General features: G+C 41.4%; 1 protein-coding gene and 2 long non-coding RNA genes across 3 annotated transcripts in view; 1 reads left to right on the top strand and 2 right to left on the bottom strand.

Moving 5' to 3' along the window:
* LOC128790931 (kalirin-like) overlaps positions 1-21870 on the bottom strand; it is a 406721-nt gene that overhangs the window by 269732 nt on the left and 115119 nt on the right. The window lies entirely within an intron of this gene.
* LOC128790934 (uncharacterized) lies at positions 11787-12335 on the bottom strand. The gene is made up of 3 exons (XR_008431907.1): positions 12218-12335; positions 12034-12135; positions 11787-11857 (listed from the first exon to the last, which is right to left on the bottom strand). It is a non-coding gene; the product is annotated as an uncharacterized LOC128790934 (long non-coding RNA).
* Positions 12878-18835, top strand: LOC128790935 (uncharacterized). Its single transcript, XR_008431908.1, has 3 exons — positions 12878-13043; positions 14441-14527; positions 18649-18835. It is a non-coding gene; the product is annotated as an uncharacterized LOC128790935 (long non-coding RNA).

Raw genomic sequence — 21870 nt, 5'->3', positions numbered from 1 at the left:
TTCTAGCATCTCATGGGCTGAGCTAAAGACAATAACAGAGCATTACATAATGTGACAGAAACACATTTTCACCACAATCCATTAGTGCAGCTGAATTACTCAATTCTGCAAACTGCACTGATTGTTCAACATTAATTGGGGCAAATTAAGTTATAATTTATGACTGTTCTACTTCATAATTACTTATGGAAGGAAATAGTGAGGAACTAATAATTAAGATGATGGGGAAAAGCTTCAGAATAATTTGTTAAATAAGAGTGTCCTTTCTTTTCCGTTGCCTTTCTCCCTGCTTAGAAATAGCCTAGTAACTTCCCTCTTGGTTTCCTGGGCTGTCATTTAGAGCTGTGCCTCAGCACCCAACTCAGGGGAAACACAAAATTCACAGCACCCTTTCTCTGGATGCATGGATGGGACCTATGTCCATACTGTATGAGAGACACCCAAGAGCCAGTGGACATCCTCGGATGATACGACAGTGGAAAGTGTTTTTATAAACAGAAAGGAAAAATAAAGAGAAGAAACCAGAATAGCCAGGAGATCTGGAAACCAAAGGAGGGATCCCTGAGTTTGAGGCAGATGTGGGGAACCCATAAGCCTGAAGCAGACACATCATTACAGACCAACAGTCCAGGCTCAGTGTGACTTCTGCATCGGGCCTGAGCCTCTCTTTTTCCAGAATGATTTGGACCCTTAATGAAATTAAGAAATAATTTCAAACAAGACCAATAACTACTGCTTATCTTATATACACAGAAAAGGGAATTTAACTTAGGCTCAAAGGCAAATTACAAAGAAAAAGAAAACATCTAGCTATGTAACCTCATTCCTTTCACAGCCTATTATTCCTTGCATATTTTCAGTCCTCTTCAATTAAATGCCCTGTGCTATTTTAAAGACTGTTAATCAGTGCCAGTTCAAATAGATGTTTTAAATTCATGCAGATGAGGAAGACAGACATCCAAGACATAATTCTTTATTTCAGGCTAACTTACTCAAGTCATAAACTGCCTTTTTGAACATAAAACAGGCCTGAATGATCCATTTTTCCACGGTGATCAGAAGACAAGGTGTGGGATTGATAGGAACATCCTGATATTTGGCAGCAAAACCTCATCAAACCTTTCCGGACAAGATAATATTCAAATCCAGAATCTGAAATAAAAGCAGTATGCAATTTCTTTCCAAGCTGAAAATCCATGATCATTTTGTTCCCATTTTTCTCCTGTCAGACACTGTTTTCTTAAACAGAAGATATTTGTTGTAGAAAAAACCTAAAGGAGTTGACACACATAAAAAGGCTTTGGCTCCCACCCTGTTTTCCTGTTTACCAAGTAGCAAATCTTGCCTGAATTTCTCCACAGTACACAAAGATAACTAGCAGGTAAATAACACTCTACCAGCAAACATATCATTACAAGGCCAAGTCAGTTCATACTATTCATGCATGAAACACCCACTGAAAGAGATGGCAAATCTTTACACAGAATCACTGTGGATTCAGGACCAGGTGGCAGCATGGAGTGTATAAATCAGAAAAGCTTTATCTTGATTTCTGTTTTTGAAGATAATACATCTTTAAACAAAAAAAAAAATGGAGCAAGCTAGAGATTGGTGATAGGCTCAAATGATGGCTGTTTTCCCAGGGAAGAACACAAAACCATCTTAGTGTAAAGGATGATGATGGCTTTTCACTTTACTGGAGAGGCAGAGAAGGATTGTGAGGACAGCTCACTAGAGGATGTCTTCATGTCAAGGATCAGTGGAATGTACAGATAATCAAGCAGATATAAATGCACTTGAAAAGCTACCACATTAAAAGCTTGGCAGAGCCATTACCCATCTTCTAGGCAAGGGAAATGTGTGCCCCAGCCTGCTCAAGCACTCCCTGATGCTCAAGTTGGCCCCATTTAAATCAGCCTCTTGGCCACCTTGCCACAGTAACCACATGAACAACTTCACCATCTGGAAATTCTTCCTGGAACCTATTCACTGCAAGAATTTGGGTCTGGAATGAAGATACACAAGGCAGTGAAAAAGCAGAGCATGAACAGCAAAAGCTGGACATGGCTTCAGGATAAAGATGCTCCTTATTCTGTCCCCATGGTCCTCCCTTGCCTGTATTAGCCATGCAGGCTTGGAAAAGAGACTTGAGTGAGGTGAGATTGTGTTATGTTGGCCCTGTGCACATGGACCAATTTTCTCATATTATAAAAGCAGGATCCTCCTAAGCCCAGGGATGACGAACATCCTTTCCTCTGCCAAATTTCTCATGTTGGGTGTCTCTATGTGAAAAGACGGTTCTTTTTGTTCTTGCCCACAGCAGCAAGCCAAAAATGACAAAAATAACAAAACCTCCCAAACAAACAACAAAAAACCCTACACACATACCAACCCCCCTCCCCAAAAACCCAAACCAAAACAACACAAAAACCCTACGCCTGACAAAAAAATCCAAAAAACCTACCAAAACAAAAGATAAAACTATTCAGCATTTTTTGCCTTCTTTGAAATACCACAAATGCTTCTGACAATAAACCAGGATTTTCAAAGGGATGTCCATTTGGGGAACCTAGTTTCTTAGCAACTGCAAGAGACCACTTAAGGAGTAGAGATTTCAAGAAGAGAAGCGATGAGCATGCTCTAAACCTTGCTGCTTTTTAGGAGGTTTCGGAAGGGAAAATTGAAAATATAAACCCTCAAAACATCTGCTTCCACTGGCAAAATTTCATCTCAGCGTCGTATCAGACATAGTCTGCTGGATGCCCTGTGCATCCTCCTGCTCCCACCAAAGTAAGGTGCTATTGTCTGTAAGGAGTCCTGTAACAGTGCTGCAAGCAGGTCCTGTTTACATTAAGATCAATCTTTCAACATGCTTAGGAAGTTCAAACAAGCACTTGGCTGTAAATCTGAGAGGTTTACCCAGACAATGTTGTTAGCTGTTTGTGTATGTAGGAAATGCTACAGGTTGACCAAACACTTCTTCTGAATAGTTGTTTTAATACATCTTCTGTGTCAGTCACAAAAGTGATGGGCGGAAAAAAATGTTCATTGTTACTAAAAAAGAAAGTCAGTTCCAAAATAAGATGTATGACACTCCATCACTCCTCTGCCAAACACTCCTGTGTATTTAATGACTCCACTAGGAAAAGAGATTAAAGAGAATTGTATAGATTGGATTATTGAATGACAAACTCTTTCAACCTGCAATTCTGAAAGCAGAACATTCTGGCATCCCACCCCACACTTCAGCAGCCAGAATATCAGATACAACCAAGGTTTGCCTAATTTACTGCTAGTAAGAGATGAGAGTTTCCTTTGCTGTTGGAGCAGAGTTTTTCTATTAGTCTAAAACAGAAAGCAGTGCAGATGAGCAGAACACTGGGCAGTTTTGTCCTTTTCATTTGCCCTGCTGAATGGACTGTCAGCAGTTCAGTCTATGTATCGTGAATGCCAAAGCACTGCTTCAGAAGGGAGTCCTCAATAGAGCTGCTGTGGTACCAGGCAGCCTCCTAATTCCCACTGCTGCAAGAGCAGCACAGAACAGCACACAAAAAAAATCCTCGCCCCCAAAAAACCCCAAACATTCTCCTTTCCCCCCCATTCAACAAGCTTTCTGCTCTCCATTTCTGCCTCCTCTTTCTGCATTGCTGAATATACATCTGGAATGGGATCAGTCACATTTCAGTGCTGCACACTTTACCCCAGCTCTCCACTGGGAAACAAAATCCCTTTAGGTGCCTCTTCAGGCAAATTTCTTTAGTGGCCTCTTGTTTCCCCCCTCTCCCCTGCCTCCTAGGTTTTTCTGATTTCTGAATAATTTGTTCACACAGTATTGCTTCCTTTGCTATTAGAAGCCATAAATCAAAACACAAGCACTACAAGGTCTTACACTTTCAGAATCTATTAATATTTTGTTTCTTTGGAAAATAAAAATCTATGTGACAAGTATGAGGGAGTCACAATTTCTCTTTTAACACAGGCTGATGGAAATGGAATTTAATCCAAATTTCTGACAAAACCAAACATTTTTTCCCTATTACTTTAAAAACAGAAGAGTTCCCTGAACCTTGGCTCATCAGGCTTGTGTTTGCAGATGCTGCCCAGTACAATGTTGGTACATGTTGGGCTCCCTCCCTCCACAGTCCCACCCCAGCCTCTGGCATCCCTTGACCCCAGGACAGCAATTTGAGGAGGGTTCTCCCTGGGTCCCAGCATCGCCTGTCAGCTTTGCTATCTGTCACCACAGAGCAGCATGGAGTGACACTCTGCACAAGGAAATCACCACTACAAGCCTGGCTCAGGGGACCTCAAATCAGGTTCATATGGAAGGACAAAATTACCACAGGGCAGGGAACTGCTGAACCAGGCAGCAGAGAGATTTGCTCTGGTAGCTGCTCAGCAAGAGAAATGCTTACTGTCCCCAGAATTGTTTTTCCTGGTCTTCTGGACAAAATCTCCTTTTGCCATTAAATTTGTAAGTCACGTTACTTTGAAGATGGCTGATTCTGGATTGCTTTACAGATGCCAGGATTATTTACTACAGAAGTTCCTTTCATTAAGAAAAGAATTTTTATAGTTGAATTTCACTAGTTGCAAATAAGTGAGACACCATTTAAAGCACCAAAGAAGGGCTTTCACCACTTCAGAGCATTGGTTTTTGTAACCACTTTTGCAAGTCTGCAGAATTTATGGCTGAAGTGTGTTTGTATAATGTGATCCCAGATTCCAAGAAGTAAGATTCCAAATAATTCAAAGCTAAACAAAGTCTCACACAAATTATAAACTGTGAGGTTCTGTAGTGTCTTTTTATTTAGGGAGCTTCTGAACATAAAAGAAAGTGCAGCCAGAGTCATTAATAGCTGGCTCTCTCTTCCCAGGAACTCACCGGTAGGAACCACTGAGGTCCATAGTTGCTGTTGGAGGATGCCAGCACAGCTGAATGCTCCATTCATCATCTGCATGCCTTTAACAAGGATTACACACACACATACACACAAACTTCAAAAGGCCAAAGGTTTAGCCAATCTGTGAAAACCAGGCAATTAGTGCAACCTCTCCTGTTAAAAGCTGGTATCCTCAGCTAACAATCCAGGACAGATCACTGAAAACAATTAGGGTTGTTAACATACAAGACACTAATGACATTTACAGTGTGAAGTCATGTGGCACGCCAGTATGATGTCGAGATTTTATACTGGAGGATACATATGCAAGCACATGTTATAAAGCTGCTCATTAGAGACTACCAGAAATGTCACCTTAGAATCCCCACTCCTCTGAATAAAAATGTAAAAGGAGCCATATGTTTTCTTCTGGTGATGTATACTAAAGATCACTGGAGTTGTACATTTAAACACAAGAGGGAGAGAGAGGTCCCTATCTTTATCTGCCACATTTCTAGGGACAAGGAGTGGGTCTTGATGGGCTCTGAAGCTAAATGCAATGAATCAACAGCAATACCGGCCATGGAGATGGATTTAAAATTCTGTTCAATCCCTCTACTTGAGGCACTGGAGATGGACTTAAAATTCTGTTCAATCCCTCTACTTGTCTCATCTTTTGGAACGTAGCAGAGTTCCCTCTGTGCTGCCAATGATGGGGTTTGATTACTGTTGCCTTTTTGAGGTCTCTCACACTTTTTAATGATGATGGAAAGATGTATTTCACCTCTAGCTTTGCAATTTCTGTTCTAATGGGAAATTCAAACAAGGTTGGTTTATTCAAGTTTTGAAAGAAAACGAATTTCGTAATGTCAAAATTTTTCATAAAGCAGACTTTCAAGTGTTCACTAACTGTCATCTTGATGCTTTAGTGGGCATTTAGCAGAGCAAATCTAAAGCAGCTGAAATATCTGGAAAAAATAAATAGCAACTCTTGATCTAAGAAAAATACAAATTGATGGAGCAACCTGCATTGGATGCAGAATTAAAATGCACATGGGAAATAAACTGGAATAGCTCACTCAATTTTTGTTCATCACAGGTCATCAAGTTAAAATGAGAAAAGCAAACTTACAGTGTTTTACTAACCTGAATTATGGAATAGCAAGTGGTCTAGGACTGCTCCCATAGAAGTTTGGAAAAAACATGCATTTTAAAAAGACTGATTCCTCTGGCAAATCCATAACAGAGTATGGCCATGGGCCATAAAGGACAGACCACACACATGCTTTCTGGACAATCAATGACTGGACAAAAGTCTTCCCTCTGACTTCATGATATAAACTTAATGGTTACCAATTATTTACTTACTCTGTAAATAATGGTCATGCTTTGGTGATATTTCTCTGCTCTGCATATGCTTAAACAATATGAAAATCAATGCACCATAAGGGAAGGGCCATAGCCTTTTTTTCAAGCAGGAAGAGTTCTTTGTCACATTTTAAAAGCAAAAATCCAAACCCAGAGGAGCATAGATGAGAAGGTCTTCAAAGAATTCAAACTGAACTGCAGCCCAAATGCAAAACACAAAGATATTTTCTGTCAAGGCTTGAAAAATGCATTTTCCCTATTGGCTGGTGGTGACTCTGTGGCTTTGGCTGGTACTAACAGGTCATGAAGCCATCACACATTTCTACACTTTTTGGATTCCACCTTTAAAATAACCACCACAACTGCCAGAAGCCCAAAGCATAATTCTCCAAACTGACACATAATTTGAAGCCTTTTACCTTTTTTTCCTTTACCACATGAAACACATCCACTGATTTGCAGAGTGTGGCTTTTTCAGAAGCTTTATTCTATAATCACTCTAGGAAAGCAGAAGACACTTTGCAACACCCACCCCACGCCACCCAGCTTTTTCTTTCTTCCTTTGTTCCCTTCAATGGCAATAGCAGGAAGGAATTCCATACAGCATTGAGGATGAACAATCCAGTTAATAACATTGCTGGAAATTCACACATCTGGGATAAAAGCAAGCTTCAGCCTGACATCTGTTTGAAACATACAGATAGTCTCATCCTGTTGAACAAGAGCTCCCCAGTACAAATTTTAGATGACTCAGACAACGTTTTATTCCATTTTACTAACTTGGGATTTAACACTTGCTTGTGAAAAACCTGCAAGGTAATTTGCAGAGGCCTGAAGATCTGTGGAGATTAAAAGACCTTCAACTAACCTGCAGTTAGGAGAGAGCACATCTGAGCAATGTGAGTGTCAATGTGGTTTAACTGCCCCAAGAGCTCTGGGTTTGCACCACCCTGCAGAGCACAGAGCCTGGCCCTGCCACTCTCCTCTCATGCCCAGCTCCACGAGGGATCACATCCTGTTAACATCGGCTGCCTTGGGATCCAGAAGGCAAACTGGAGGAAGCCATCAGTCATTTGCTACACTTGTCACACCTGAGTGAGCCACTGCTCTCCAAAGGAATTTCTGTACCCACAGAAATTGGGTATAAATTTGATATAATGCACTTGCAGATCCTTGTCCTCAGTGCTAATAATAATAATTGTGCTGTGTACAATCTGCTGGCCAGGAAAACCTGTTTTATTTACAATATGAATAATAATAAGCCAAGAATTTCCTCTTCTCTGCTAAGCAGAACCCACTTCTGCTCACTTTTGGCTCTGTCTACCCAATGTTTTGAGTATTTCCTGCATGCTTCCTGAAGGCAAAAGCTGACTATTCCACTCACAAGCAACCCAATAAAATTTCTGGTGCTACAAACCAGAAGTTCCTTTAACAGTCAACAAAGAGACATCTCCAAAAACAGCTGTCCCATCAGCAAAAATGATGCTTTCAGGACATGTTTCCACCCCATTTTTAGGCAAGAAAGATGGATCAGATCAAACCAAGTTGTTTCAGCACAGAGGAGAGAGTAGGCAGGAGGCAAACGTAGGGAAAATGCACAAAGGCATAGAGGGAAAATATACACACAAACAGTATTTCACTGCAAGGACCTATAATCTGGCAGTTGGACACGTCCAGCTTTTTTTTTAACCTTTTGTTCATTGTTTTAGTAATTTTATCTCTTGATGACAGATGAGGCGGATATTACTAGGAAACTAAATGATTTCTTTGACTCAGTGTTCTGCAGGGAGAATGAGGGAAACATGCCAAAATTTGAGAGAAATTTCCCAGGGGCAGAAAATGAAAAATTAATGAAATGCTAGGCAACACACAAGTATGTCAAATGACCGAAAAAAAAGGAATAAGAACAATTAAAATCAAACAATGCTCTGGAGAGGTTGGGAGTATTAGCAAGTCAGGAGCAAGAGCCTGAAGAACCTTTATGGAGGAAACCCTTTAACTCTCCATGAGGAGCAGATGAGAGACCAGGCAAGCTCAGGTTCAGGACAGAGAGTGAGGAACATCAGGCTCCCTGAGCCTGGCCTGAGCACTGGGAAAAGTTACTGGCAGTAACTCAAATAAAAAGTGACACACATTCACAGGAGGGGTGTCAAGGTGAACAGACGTATTTTTTTTTCCTATACAGAGGTGACAATGAGGACAGATCCAGAATGAATAAGCCAATCCTGCTAAATTGGTTTTCAGCAGACAGGTACCTTCTCTATAGTCAATAAGCAAGTGCAGAAGACAGTGTAGCTATGCAATAGCTTAGCAGGTAGGTACTTTTCCTCAAAAGTAGCAGGTGGGCTAATTTTCCTTATTGTGCATAAAGCTGTGCACATATTATTGCATATGGAGGTGTTCTGCTCCCATGATCCAGTTATTGAAAGGCTGTGTCAGCACCAAGCCCAAATTTGCTGGTCCCATCTTGCAGTAACTCAGCTGCCTGTGAGCTGAGCAGTCCACAGCTCTGAGTCCCAGACTCTAACCCATTCCCAGCTTGGGGCTGTCACACTGGCTCTGTGCACTGATCCTGCAGTGGCCCCGCATTTGTGACTGCAGTCCCAGCACTCTCTTGGTGGGAGACAGCAGGAGAAGGCTATGGATTTTGTTTTAAACTCAAGAAGGCACTTAGGAATATGGCTATGCTACTTTGGGACAGGGCTGTTTTCCTAGATTAGTGAGTGACACTTCAGCCTGCCGATAAAAAGACTGATGCAGAAATACAAAGAAATGAGAAAATAGGTCAATCAGTCACTTCTGAGAACAGGAGAGAAAGGGGATAACTCTGGAAGACAAATAGTTGAAAGGAAATCTGACTAGATGATGGTGCAGGATATTGACCAAGAAGGAGTCACCAGTGACAGGAGAAAAAAAATCAAACAGGCCAATGATGGAGAACAGAAAGCACCTGCTTTACAAAAAGCAGAAAAAGGCTTCTTGTGGTCCATATCCCAGAAAACCAACATGTTTTGCCAGGCACAGTAATAGCCTCTAGTCTCCTTAATTCTCTTTTTAAAAATTTATTTTCTATCAAGGCTGCTTACCAACAGGTCACATGGTGAGCATAGAATATCTGCTGGTATCAACTAGGCTGCATTCCCCTACCACAAGCAGCCAACATTTCTGTTTTACAGAAGCAGAGTGAGGAGAATTGTCAGATGGTGAGAAAGGTGCCAAGACTTCTTTGATGGAAGGTGATAGACAGGTCTCACACTTCCATACCAACTGTTTCAAAGCCTGATTTTTCAATCACTTTTAATAATTTCTCCTGGATCCAAAATGAATGTGGACAGATGACATGATACCCAGACAAAACCTGACTCTCCCACTGGGAGGAGGAATATTCCTGTGGTTTGTATGAACTCAACTTTTAAAGCCAAAGAAAGTAACATTTTTCCTATATGCAGCCATTACATTTCCTTTCTATGCATCTCCTCCTTCCTGTAAAAGAAAAACACTCATGAATAAGTGAGATCCAATATATATACATTTATGTATATATATAAAGTGTGATGCTGGAAGAAACCTGCTGCCAGAAACCTTGCATGCTTTGGGACTGAAGCCGTGCTGAAATCCACTGGAGCCCTTCATTCACAGCTTGGTGGGCATCTTCCAAAACCCTGCACGAAGTTGTAACCCAGGGCCTCTCCTGCAGGTGTGGGGAAACTCATGGATTTTACATCACAAATGGCACAACATGAGAAACAGCCCCATTCCTACCAAACTGACTGGCAGGCTTTTCTCCCAGCTGAGTGTTTCACCAGTTCAACAAGAATAAACACATTGTAAATGGCTGTCCACCAGCAGTGTGGGGTAAAGGGATGCTCACCAAACCCAAGCCAGACAAAAGGCAAAGAGCCAGATGGCACCTGTCAAAGGAAGCCAGCAGTAGGCAGAGAAAGCATGAGGTGGAAAGGGGAGTGTCAGATTTTGACCTCAGGTATGTCTGTGCAACCTTTTTAGTCCCTGGGTTTAGAAGTGGATTTGTGCAGGTGTAGCCAGCACTTTCAGTGTATTTATTGCAGCATCAGGTTTAAAGCACTGGTTCAGTGGCACAATGATGAGCAATGACATCAGAGCCCAGATTTGCTTTGGGTCTACAGCTGCTCATCTGAATTTTTGGCAGCCATCTCCATGAGCTAAGGTTTTCATTGGGCTCTTTGTTTGGTACCAGCTGGATCCTCAGCAGCTGGAGTCAGCAGCTGTAATTTCACATTGCTGCAGTGAAACCCAGGGGAGCTGTTAGGATTTGTCCCAGCTGAGGATCTGGCCCACAGAAGGAAGGAGATCACATCATAAGGGAAGCAGCTTTGCTGAGGAGCCATTGAGTCTGCCATCTGGCATTGCAGCACAGGGAACTGACACTTTACCAGAAGGAGAGGAAGGAAAGATTCCACTGAGCCCCTGTCTGGATGTGCAGCCCTGCACCAAAGTTGGGTGGGGATGTAAATCCCTGCATGGGATCCTTTCCTACCTGGAAGCACCAGTCTCTGCCCTGGATATTGCTATGCATTTTTCTGCATATAAATCAGCTGCATCACCACGACTCTAATTCATTCACTGGCACAAGTGACTCCTAAATAAAACTCAGCACTTTGCAGATTTGAATTACACACACACACAAACACACTCACACACACACACACACACAGACATACACAGACACACATAAGGAAAAAAAAAGCCAGCCTTTTTCGCTTTCCTCCAAAATCCAACACAAAATAATGACCAGAGGAGGCTGTGAGCTATTTGGGAAGTAACATCACAGAGAGAGAAGAACCTCAATGAAATGGCCTTGTGGGGAGAGGAAGCATTTTGCAGGATCTGGCTGCCAGGCTCCTGGGGAAGAAGTGTCTCCAAAATCCAGGGATGAACCCACCTACAGATGGAGCCCTGCTATTCAGGACTCTTCAGCAAATGAAAGAATGTGTACAACCTACAACAGTTTATCCTTGGGCCCCTTTTCTGCATTTACACCTTAGATATCACATCACCTTGTGATGCACCCTGACCTTGGGGTGTCCCACAGCCTCTGTGTGGTCCTGACATCCTTGCTGAGTAACATTAGAGACAAGGCTCTGAAAAGCCCCAGCAAGAGGCTGGTCCACCAACAAACATGTCCCCAAGCAAGCCTCAACCCTCACTGTGCAGCTCACAGGCCTCCTTGGCTCATTGTGTAATTAGAGAAGGCCAAAAGAATTTAATTTGGATAAGAGGTGTATTTGGTGGGCAACCACTGAAATAATATTTCAACTTGTCAGAGCATCTCCTCATGAGAAGATCTCAATATTATGAGGTTAAGAAAATCTGAATGTGAAGCAGAGCCACAACACAAAAGCTGTGCTATCTGTCAAAGTCATCAACAGCCTTGTCTGCAGGATTTAACAGTCAAACTCCCAGCCCAGGGCCTGTCAGCTCTGTCTCCCACAGCAGATAATACATTCAGCAGCAAAACTCTTTCACATGAGACAACAAATTATTTGACCACAGAAGTGAACTTTGGATTTTAGATTCTCCTTCTCTTCATCGGTGATGAGCGTGTAATAAGGAGGTGAAAAAAAGAACTGCAAAACAACAGAAAAACAGATGTAAGTATTTCTGAATTAGATGGGTAGATGGGAAGCTTTTTCTGCCAGGGGATTGTACACACCCTATATGCAGCACTTCCAGGACTGCATCCCTAAAAAAAAATTCCTAATTTAACAAGTAGGTTTGAAACTTCTACAGAGTAATAGCTGACCTTGTAGTCATTGATCAGAAAGCACTTTAGTGTGGAGTAATCCCCTTGCAATCCATGTATAAAAGCTTCTGTAGAGCTCTCACCATTGCTGCAGTGGTGGGCCTGGTAATAGAAATTAGGCTCAGCCTCCCCATTCCCATGCAGGAAATGACAGCAGAGTATAAAATCAAAAATTTGAATTTACCAAGTCAGAGAAACCTCTAAGTGGGGAATTCAGAATGTCTGAAATGGAGAGAAAAGCTGCTTCTTGAGGGGCTGCACTCAGTGCTACAAGCCACAAGACAGCTCTGTCCTGAGCTGAGGGTAGTGAGCAGCAAGCAGGTTTGCTCTGATGACAGCATTCTGAGTGCCTGGGCTGCATTGTGACATTCCCTGCTTAACTGGGAGCACATGGTCACCTCCAGCTGCAGAGAGCTGAGCCTGAATTCCTCCCCTGCCCCACTACAGTCAGTACAGAAATTCAAACTCCAAAGACACATCATCATATGTGATTTCACAGACACACACCTGAGTTGCTACAGGAGCTGGTGTCCTGCCTCACCACCCTGTACACTCCCAGTGCTGAATGCACTGACAATGCTGCTCTGAGGGCTTTTGTACTCACTGGAATCCCTTGCTGCAAGCAAAGGAGTATATGACCTTTCTCTCCAGAGGAACTAGCAAATTAGCCCTCTAAACCTGCATCAATTGGGCCATGTTAAAAGGGAGAGCCTTCAATCTCTGCAGTAAATCTGTAATTCAGTCAGCGTGCAGAGCAGCTGGATAAGGGGGGCATCTGACACCAAACAGATGTCAGATTTTATCCTTCTTTTTTCTCCTCTCTGCCTAGTCTAGAGAGTGGGTCTCACGTGCTCCCACCTGGGGACACATCTGCTTGATCAGGCTCCTGGAAATAAGCAGTGATACACCTTGTGTGGATCACTCATAGAATCTTCTCTGAGAGATCTGATGCCTACATCATCGCGTAGTGACAGTGGCACCCCAGCACAGGCTGCAGGCAGGGTGCTGAGGTGAGGCTGAGCTGATCTGCTCTGGCTTTCAAACCAACCTGACAAATCCAGAGGCAACACACAGCAGTGTTCAGTGGTGGAGGGCAAGTGATCACCTCAATGCCACAACACAGGCAGGGGAGTGTGTCCTGCACCAGACACCCCAACCAGCCACTGATGAGGACAGCGAGAAAACAAGGCACAAATCTCCCCCCACCATGTCAGTCTGAGACATTTGAAACATTGTCCTAAAAGTCTTTGTTCTTCTCAATGTTTGCAGGTCACATCTTTGATAAACTAGTTTCCAGCTAAACTTTTAATGACTAGTGAGGCACTTGTCATTAAGGCACTTGTCAGTGCTCTCAGGGCAGCGGAAGCCCCTGGGCTTGTGCCACTTCACAGTGTGGTGCTGGAGGGGAGGCTGCTGGGCTGGAGGCCCCAGATCTCCACAAGCACCCCCTGCTCAGCTTCCTGAGAGTACAAACATTGCACCCTCAAGCATAACAGTAGGAAAGAAATTTAAGATGTTTGAGATGTTTAAGATAAGTGGGTCACTTAGCAAGGCTGCACAAATGGTATTTCCAGAAGGGTGTTGTTATTTATACAGCACCATAGGGGACTCTGGAGATTCAAAGACAAATAAATCATGACAGACTCCTTCCCCGAGGGACTTTGTAATCTACAGCTCCAACCCTCAGGGATGGTAAATGCTTCCTGTGAGGTGATTAGTGCTATCAACTCCCACTGACTTTATAATAGACACAAGGATGCTTAACACCTTGAAAGACAGCACTTTCAAATTACTTTCATCTTCAGCACTAAGGCCACTTACACATAAACATAAAGTTTAAACATAATTCAAGTAGCAAAGGGTAACTATACCAAAGAACAATATTCTGCAAAGGACAGGTGGAGGACAGGACTTCCTTGACTTTCATCTCCAGCTTCTATACCACTGGGATTTGCTGATAGGAGATGGACATCTCTGAGGGGTTGAACAGAAAAGTGACCTCACATGAGAGTGCAGCAAGTCACAAGGGAAAACATCACAACCAAAGCTGACCTTCAGCACTGGCTGGGACAAGACATCTTGCTGCTTCTGGGGTATTTCTTCATTTGGGGTTTTTAAGTGGGTTTCTTTACCATTTCAGTCGCTTCATAAATGTTAGTTGTATAATAGTAAACCATCTACAGCAGAAAAATTCCTTTCCTAAAAAATAAGTGATCCAGATGGAAGAGATGCAGGAGTGTCCTAGATCTTCAGACTATAAATCTGATTCAGCTGCTGCCTCCAAGTTCAATCTTTTAATTAAATTTTCTCCTTTTATAAGTGGTTTTGTGTTTGGGAGGGGAGAGGAGAATTTCTTTTTTTGGGCATCGAATCTTACAGCAATGAGGTTGCCTTTTTTTGCCCCCAGATCTTACATCGCCAGGTAATTTGAGCTGCTTCCTCCATCTAATGATTGGCATGCTGTAATTCCATAAAAATTTCAACAGAGAGACAGGTCAGTCCTTCTAATGAAGCTTATCTTGCTGAAGCTGTATAATTTGAGGCAGATAATCAATGTAAAATTTATGTGCTCTATTTATTAACACCTTTGATGACTAATGGTGAAGGTTATTTGTGTTTGTTGAGGGCTTTTTAATCAAATTGACTATATTTCTGTATAGATAGGGAGAGATTATGCTGCTGTTCTGCCAAGTGGTAGAGAAACAACCCTTCAAACCACTAAGAAAAATAGGGACATTATTTTATGCGCAGGAGGAAAAATACTGTTCACCTTTTTAGCACTTCTCATTTGGAGAACTCAAAGTGTTTTGAAGAGATGAAGGATGGGGAAGGGACAGTGTCCATTAGAATCAATTAAGTTACCCTCTAAACTTCAAAGTGATCTATGTTCAAGTCTCTTACAATCAGAGGGACAGAGAAACACAGTCACTGTGGGGTTTGACATCACAAATATCCTATAAGAACTTCACTGTGAGCAATGCATACATGTGGAGAAGTGGACACAGGCCCTGCAGCCTACACACCTCAGGAGCAGGATGCACTTTCCTGTGCTTCCCTCTCAGCTGCAAAACTTCCCAAGTAGACATACATCACTCATATTACCCTGCTCTATAAGCAGTTGAAGGTGTGAAATACACTGGGGGTTTAACATCCAATTAACTCTAGAAAGGGACAGGACATCTCTAATTTTTAATGTCCACAGCTTCAAAAACTTTCAAAAGTAAATCCTGTTAGTACAAGAACTGCTTCTAGTCCCAAAGACAGTAATATAAATACAGGTAGTGTCCTAAAAATAAACATCTTCCCAGGTGGATAGAGATGGGAAGAGACAGAAGAGAAGTGTGAGCTTATTTACAGACCAGTGTGAAACTGCACAAGGCTTTCCAGCCTCATCGTCCTCTGCTTCCCAAAGGACTCCTTGAACATGTTATTGTTTTCACTGGGATTTCATTCCAATGGGAGGAAACAATCAATCAAAGATATTTTCTGCTCTAAAATGCTGCTTGGCTTTATGAGGTAATAATAAACATATTCATATTAAATTTTATTCCTGTGAGACATGAATAGCAGCAGCACATATACGAGCAGTTCCCCTGACTTAAGTTCCACATTTTCCCAAGTCACTGAAAAAAAACTGATTTCCTTTCTGTCTTGCAGTTCAGACAGGGCTAGATTTCAAATGAGGAATGTCTTTTGCAGGCGTAATTTTTGCATAATTAGGGCACCCTCATTTGTGTGGCAGCCTTGAGAAGAGAGACAGGCTAAATCTTTGTGTTTCCTTCTGCCTCTGTGTGGCTGAATATCAAAGACCTAGAAATATTCTGCACCTTAAATTCAGTTAGAAGGTTGAAAACCTCAATAAAGGCTCAGGGCTTCAAAAGCCATACCTGATGCATTAAGCATCACATCTTCAATTCAATAATCTCAACTTTGACTACTTGCTACACAGATCAGACTCAGATTTTTGCTCCTATATCGTTAAAGCAACCTCTTAGTCACCAGCACTGCTCCAAGACAGCAGTGAGAGCACTGCTAAGAAACTCATCCAGATAACAAGAAAAAAATACAAAAGAACGTTACTTGTGTTATATTGCTCAGCCCACTTGCAAAAGTCAGAGTTGTGAAAGCCAGAGAGAGAAAACTGAGCTCTGTGTGTGTATGTAAATGTTTATAACCATCCATACCTAGAGAGACAGATACACATATATAGATGTGGATGGTATAAACCTGTCAGATTAGCAGCCTGTATAAAAGAAGTGCAACACCACAGCAGTTGAGATAGACAATTCTTGGAGATACTTTTGTGTGGAAGGAACTTTTTACTTTGCCATCCATATCTGTGAGATACACAGCTTTCTACAAGATGTGGCCTCACTGTGTGTTGCTCTGGCTTCCTGGATGCCATATGTTGTTTGTCCAGGTCACATTGTATGCATGGCATGGCTCTTTTTGGCTGTCACCTGGTTAAGATGTGAGTGACACAGTTGATTCCAGGGGCTGAGGAATGCTGTGCTCTTACACAGCAAATGAAATGTGTGTTCCGCTGTAACTCCTGAAAACTTCAAATTCCCCAATGCACTTTCACTTAATGTCTCTGCAGTGGGTCCCATCCCAATTTTACAATGGGTTTGCTCATACTTTGTACCTGAATACAAGACTTTCCTGTACACTTGCTCCTCAGTTCCACAAGCAGCTGAGGAGCAAGCAGCTTTTTGCCACCTACCTGCCTTTGTGGGCTTGGAGAGTGACTCCAGTACTGTTTCACAGCATCTGAACTGGGCTGAGTGGCTGTTACTGTGACAATAATGGAGATGATAACATTTTTATCTAATAGCACTTTATTTGTTTCTATCACATACAGTAATAGGGCCCCATAATACAGGCAGTTGTATGCATGCTGTGCCCTGCCAAATAACCCAGTTTAAATTTCTATGAAAAGACATAATATATCCCATCTCCTTGCCCACAGAATTCTTCCTTTGTCCATAATATGCTTTTGAACAGTTTTTATTTGCAAATGAAAGTGTTTGAGAGGCATCATCTTATTTAGTTAGGCCCTTAGAAGAGCAGATATGGCTTGAACACTGGCTGATAGTCATCTGTCTTCCAAATAGTAACTGCTTGCAGATCTAGTAAAGCTGTTTAAGTGGATTTGGCAAGACACACAAGGTAAAATTTACACTTCTTTTTACACAGATATGCCCTTAGACGTAGTTAGGGTTTTTTTTCCAAGTCCAAGAGTTCTGTTATTGATTTGGAGACTCAAAGGTCCCCTCTGCTGCTGAGTAGCTTTAAAAGGCACTATGCCATGGCCTCTACAGTGACCAAATACCACTGTCATGATCTGCAAATGGTTGCTGGGTGCTCCAATTTAAATTGGAGAAAGAAAGAGATGCTTGCAGAGCACCCATCTGCACAGACAGAGGTGGAGATCCTTCTTGGCTTAAACCAGTGCAGAGGATTGAAAGGTACCAATCAACTCATTTTTCACACAGATGGAAAATGCAGAGGAAGCAGCTATTTACTGTTTTCCTATGTTGCTGGTCAAACCTGGCAACAGGAGATGCTTTTAAGCCTCCAGCTAGCACTACTCTCATTTCTGAAATTATATCATTCTACAATGGATTACACCAAAAAAGAAACAAATCAGAAAAATATAAAAAGTCACAAAGGTTAATAAAACCTGCTTTGGAGTATCCATCACGTGATGTTTACTGTCATGAAAAGGTGCTATTTCTCTAAGAGCATTACAGACTGAAGCAGTTTGTGCTGTGATGCATGGGAAGCATCACAGATGTTGCAAACAACCCACAGACTGGAGAGCAGCACTCCACCTCAGGCCATCCAGGGCAGGAGGACAATAAATCCTCCTTCAATCCCATTCATAAGTCTTGGCACATCAGACTGAATTTGACTGATAAGATTGCCAGGAGTAATATCTTATAAACCTCACCTGCTGCCCAGCTTCTCAACACCCCCAACAGGAGACTCTGCACATTCACCTGGGCATTGACCAGTGACTCTCACTGTCCTAAAAGATCCTTTTCATTTTGGAGCTGAACCATAGGACAGGAAAAGGGATAAGCCTCATGAATTAAATGGTGTTACTCTGAATGGTTGGGTCACTTCTAAGACAACCTTGCAAAAAACAGAACCAGGGACCTCGAGACCTGATTTGGTCCATGCCACCCCCACAAGTGGCAAAAACCTACTCTTTTCATTTAAAAATTCACGTGGACATAGCTCTCAGTTTAGAAGGGAGCAGTCAAAAATTAGTAGCCTCCTTCTTGCCTTTTTCTTGTCTCTAAGGAAAAAATTCCCTCAACTTCAACACAGAAAATTTACATCAAAATCACATGTATGTGGAAATGACAGTTTTCAGGGAGATGTACACCTGTCCTTCTGCCTTCCTACTATCTCTTCCACAAGGATGTATCTGGGTTTGGCTTGTTCTGCTCAGGGAAATTATAATTTGTACTTAAACTACAGCAATGGAATGTTAAAGAAAAACTGAAGTGCCAGTTAGACCCCTAATCCTCACTGACATTCTGTGCTCCTTTATATTGAGCTTTGTATTTGTATTGAGCTGACTGCTCTTATTTTCCCAATTTCCAGGCTCAGAGTTGGCATTCAGCACATCACAGGAGATGCTTTTTGTTTTTTATTACTGTTGCCTTGAATCTATAACAAGATGACTATAACCTGGCCCCAAAAATATTCACAAACCCCAAATCTGGCTGTGTGTCTGTAGCCACAGAAGGCAAGAGAAGCAGGCAGCAGCAGCACAAGACAGAGAATAAGAGAATACCTGACTAGACTCACCAGGGCATGTGCAATTCCTGGATTGGTGCAGCTACAGCACATTCATAATAAAATTTTCAGAATCTCAGACAACTGAGCCCAAAGCATAAGAGAAAATTTTTTCATCTTAAGTAAAGTATCAAAATGCAAAAGTACAAATCTATTCTGCCATAATGCATGGGAACATAATATATCTGAATACCCAAGCATCAATTAAATATCAGGCATTTCTAAGCATATCAACCAGGTAGAAAATATGCCTGGATTGACTAAAAGGATGTCCACCCTTACTAAGGCTCATTTATTCACTTAAAGAAATACAATCTTAAAAAATTTGTTCTAGCCTTTGATCTCCAGTCATCAGTACAAAAGGCATTTGGAGCACTGCTCAGACTTAATTAGCTGCTCCTTTTTTATACATGATCTCAGTCACACTCTAATTAATCCATTTATGGTTTAAAATCTATCAGTCAAATCCCATACTTCATTCTTAAGACAAGTTCAGAAAAAGATCCACTCCTCCTCCTAATTTGTTGCACTATGAGAAACATCTACCCCTCCTCTGGACAGTCCCCCTTTCCCAGCCAAGGAGAAAACCCAGAAAACAGACACCTCCAAGGAGTAACTGAACTTGGATCACCCGGAAACGGGGCTCCTCAGTACACAGAACAAAAAAGGAAATATCAGTTTTATTTTGTAAAAAAGGAGAATGATGAAAAGCTGAACTCCACCTCCTGTATTGCACTGAGCCACTGCTGCACATAATGTGGCGAGCTGTCAAGAGATTTAATTAGGATACAAAATCCAGTGATTTAAGAATTCTCTCTCCTTAGAACATTCTTAGGGATTTGCTCAGAATTAGAGGATGGTTTAAACATTAAAGGGTTTTTTCTCTTTAATGAGATCAGCTGCATAGTGGAAAATGAGACTTTATTTATCTAAATATCACATGAAGAACTGAATAATTTAATAACCTCGCTCAACTAAATCCAACCCAATATATTTACATGTCTTTTTTCTTCTGCTCATAAAATACTTATTTTGTGTTTGATTTCCAATGTATAAACAATGCTTAGCTTTACAAACCATAAAGATAAATAATAAGAATTCTGCATTAAAAATCATCAGCTGTGTTTGATAACAATAAAATATCTTTCCATTTCTACTTAAATTCAACTCCAAAATCACATGATTATTCATTTATCTAGATCTCAGTGAATATTTCTGGATATAAAAAAAATTTCACCTAGTTTAATTGTGTTATGTAGCATTCTAAAATCAATGGTTGTCCATTTTAGATCAAGAATAGGACTGGAAATCGATAACAATCAATTGCTCATTAGGGATCTAGGATTGACTGACTTACGCATTTGGTTAAATACAGTTTTACAGAAAACTTCAACATTTCATGGTCTGGAAAATAAAAACTAGTACTTCTATTTCCTTTTGATACTTCTTTATCTATCACTGGGGCCAGGTTGAGCTACCCTTGCAAACATTTACTGTCTCAATGAAATGATCCATTTAGCTTAGGTTTATATTTAATATTAGTTCAGTAAAAGCTGTGCAATCAGTTCACCCAGCAACAAGAGAAGGACTGAATATTGGGAAAAAAAAAAAAAAAAAACCACAACAGAAACTTTTCCCTTGCTGTTACATCAAAAAGAAATGAGAGTAGAAAACTGGGATCGAATAATTTGGAAGGTTGCCCAAAAATAATCAGTCTAGTTTGTTACATAAAAATAGTATTTTAAACCTTTTAAAATACAAGTATATTTGGATTAGTAAAAAATCCCAAACCTCTTCATCCAGCACAAGTAGATTTACTTAACTAATACTAAAGCAATTTCACAGTGCAGGTTCTCTGCATTTTAACTGAAATCCAATTTCCATTCTTAGCAAGTTTGTTATAAACTATGAATGAAAAGTAACTTGGTAAAAAAGAATAAAATTGTTCACTATTTTCTAAGTGATTAAAGCCTAAAAGTTGCAAACAGGAGAAAGAAATTTGAAGCTATATAATTGCTTATGTTTGAGTATAATTCTCTTGCTGACAAAACTGCCAGATTTGGTGTAAACTATGTACTTTGGCAAATCATCATATCCTAAAGTTTACTAAACCAGACCAAGTATCACTTGTATAAAGATCAAAAAAGTAAAAATAAAAAACAAAGAAACTTCTGATGTTAATTACAGAGACTGGATGGACTCCAGGGTGTGATGACTTTAGGGTGCATCTGCCCACTTTGGTGCATCTCCTCTCCCCATGTAATTTTGTGGCCACGCATGAGCTCAGCAAATGGAAAAGCTTAATTTGTGCACAGCTGGCAGTGTGCACTCTGCTCACCAGACACCTTCTTAGCAGAAAGCACACACTTAAATTAATATTTATTAAGGACCCCTAATGGCACCGGCCGATTTGTGTGCTTCCACTTCAGTCCATGGCTGCCTCGCAAGAGCACAGTAGGAAATAAACCAGTGCCCTCTATGCAATATCTGCTTCCCTGACTGTAAGATATGGCTGGGGAGGGGGGCAAAATGCAAGTGAGGAAGTTTCCACCTCAAATAGTTTCCCCTTTCAGCTGCCAACAGCACGGAGAGTGGTGGAGTATGGACTGCTGCACTCTCTCACTGCTCCCTTCCAAGTCAATGCTGCTTCCCAGTCAAGTAAAGCAGAAGAAAAGTAAGAGAGAGAAATAGAGCAGATTGCAAAGATGCACTGCACATAAAGTAATATAAAGCCCTAGAGTGCTGTGTGAGCTCAGGAATACCTTCAGTTGTGGGTTTTCAATCTCTGTTTTTTCAGGAAAGAATACTTTGGAGCATTTCTAACTCCCTGGCTCCTGCTGATCCTTCACTTTGCATAAGGCTGGGCAGGTGCAAACTCTCCCCTTGCAGTGCAGTGCTGGGAGACAGCTGGAGAGGCCAACATTTGGTGGTTTTGCTCCATGGGCTGCATATGGCTTAAAACAGAATCAAAGGAGAGAACAGAGAAATGGTGCGATATAGGGAAGAATTAATCTCATTTGAAAGACA

Source organism: Vidua chalybeata, chromosome 7 (genome assembly GCF_026979565.1).
Source record: "Vidua chalybeata isolate OUT-0048 chromosome 7, bVidCha1 merged haplotype, whole genome shotgun sequence".
Classification (NCBI taxonomy): Eukaryota; Metazoa; Chordata; class Aves; order Passeriformes; family Viduidae; genus Vidua; species Vidua chalybeata.
Note: the sequence above shows the minus strand (reverse complement) of the source record. Positions and strands in the feature narration are given on the sequence as shown.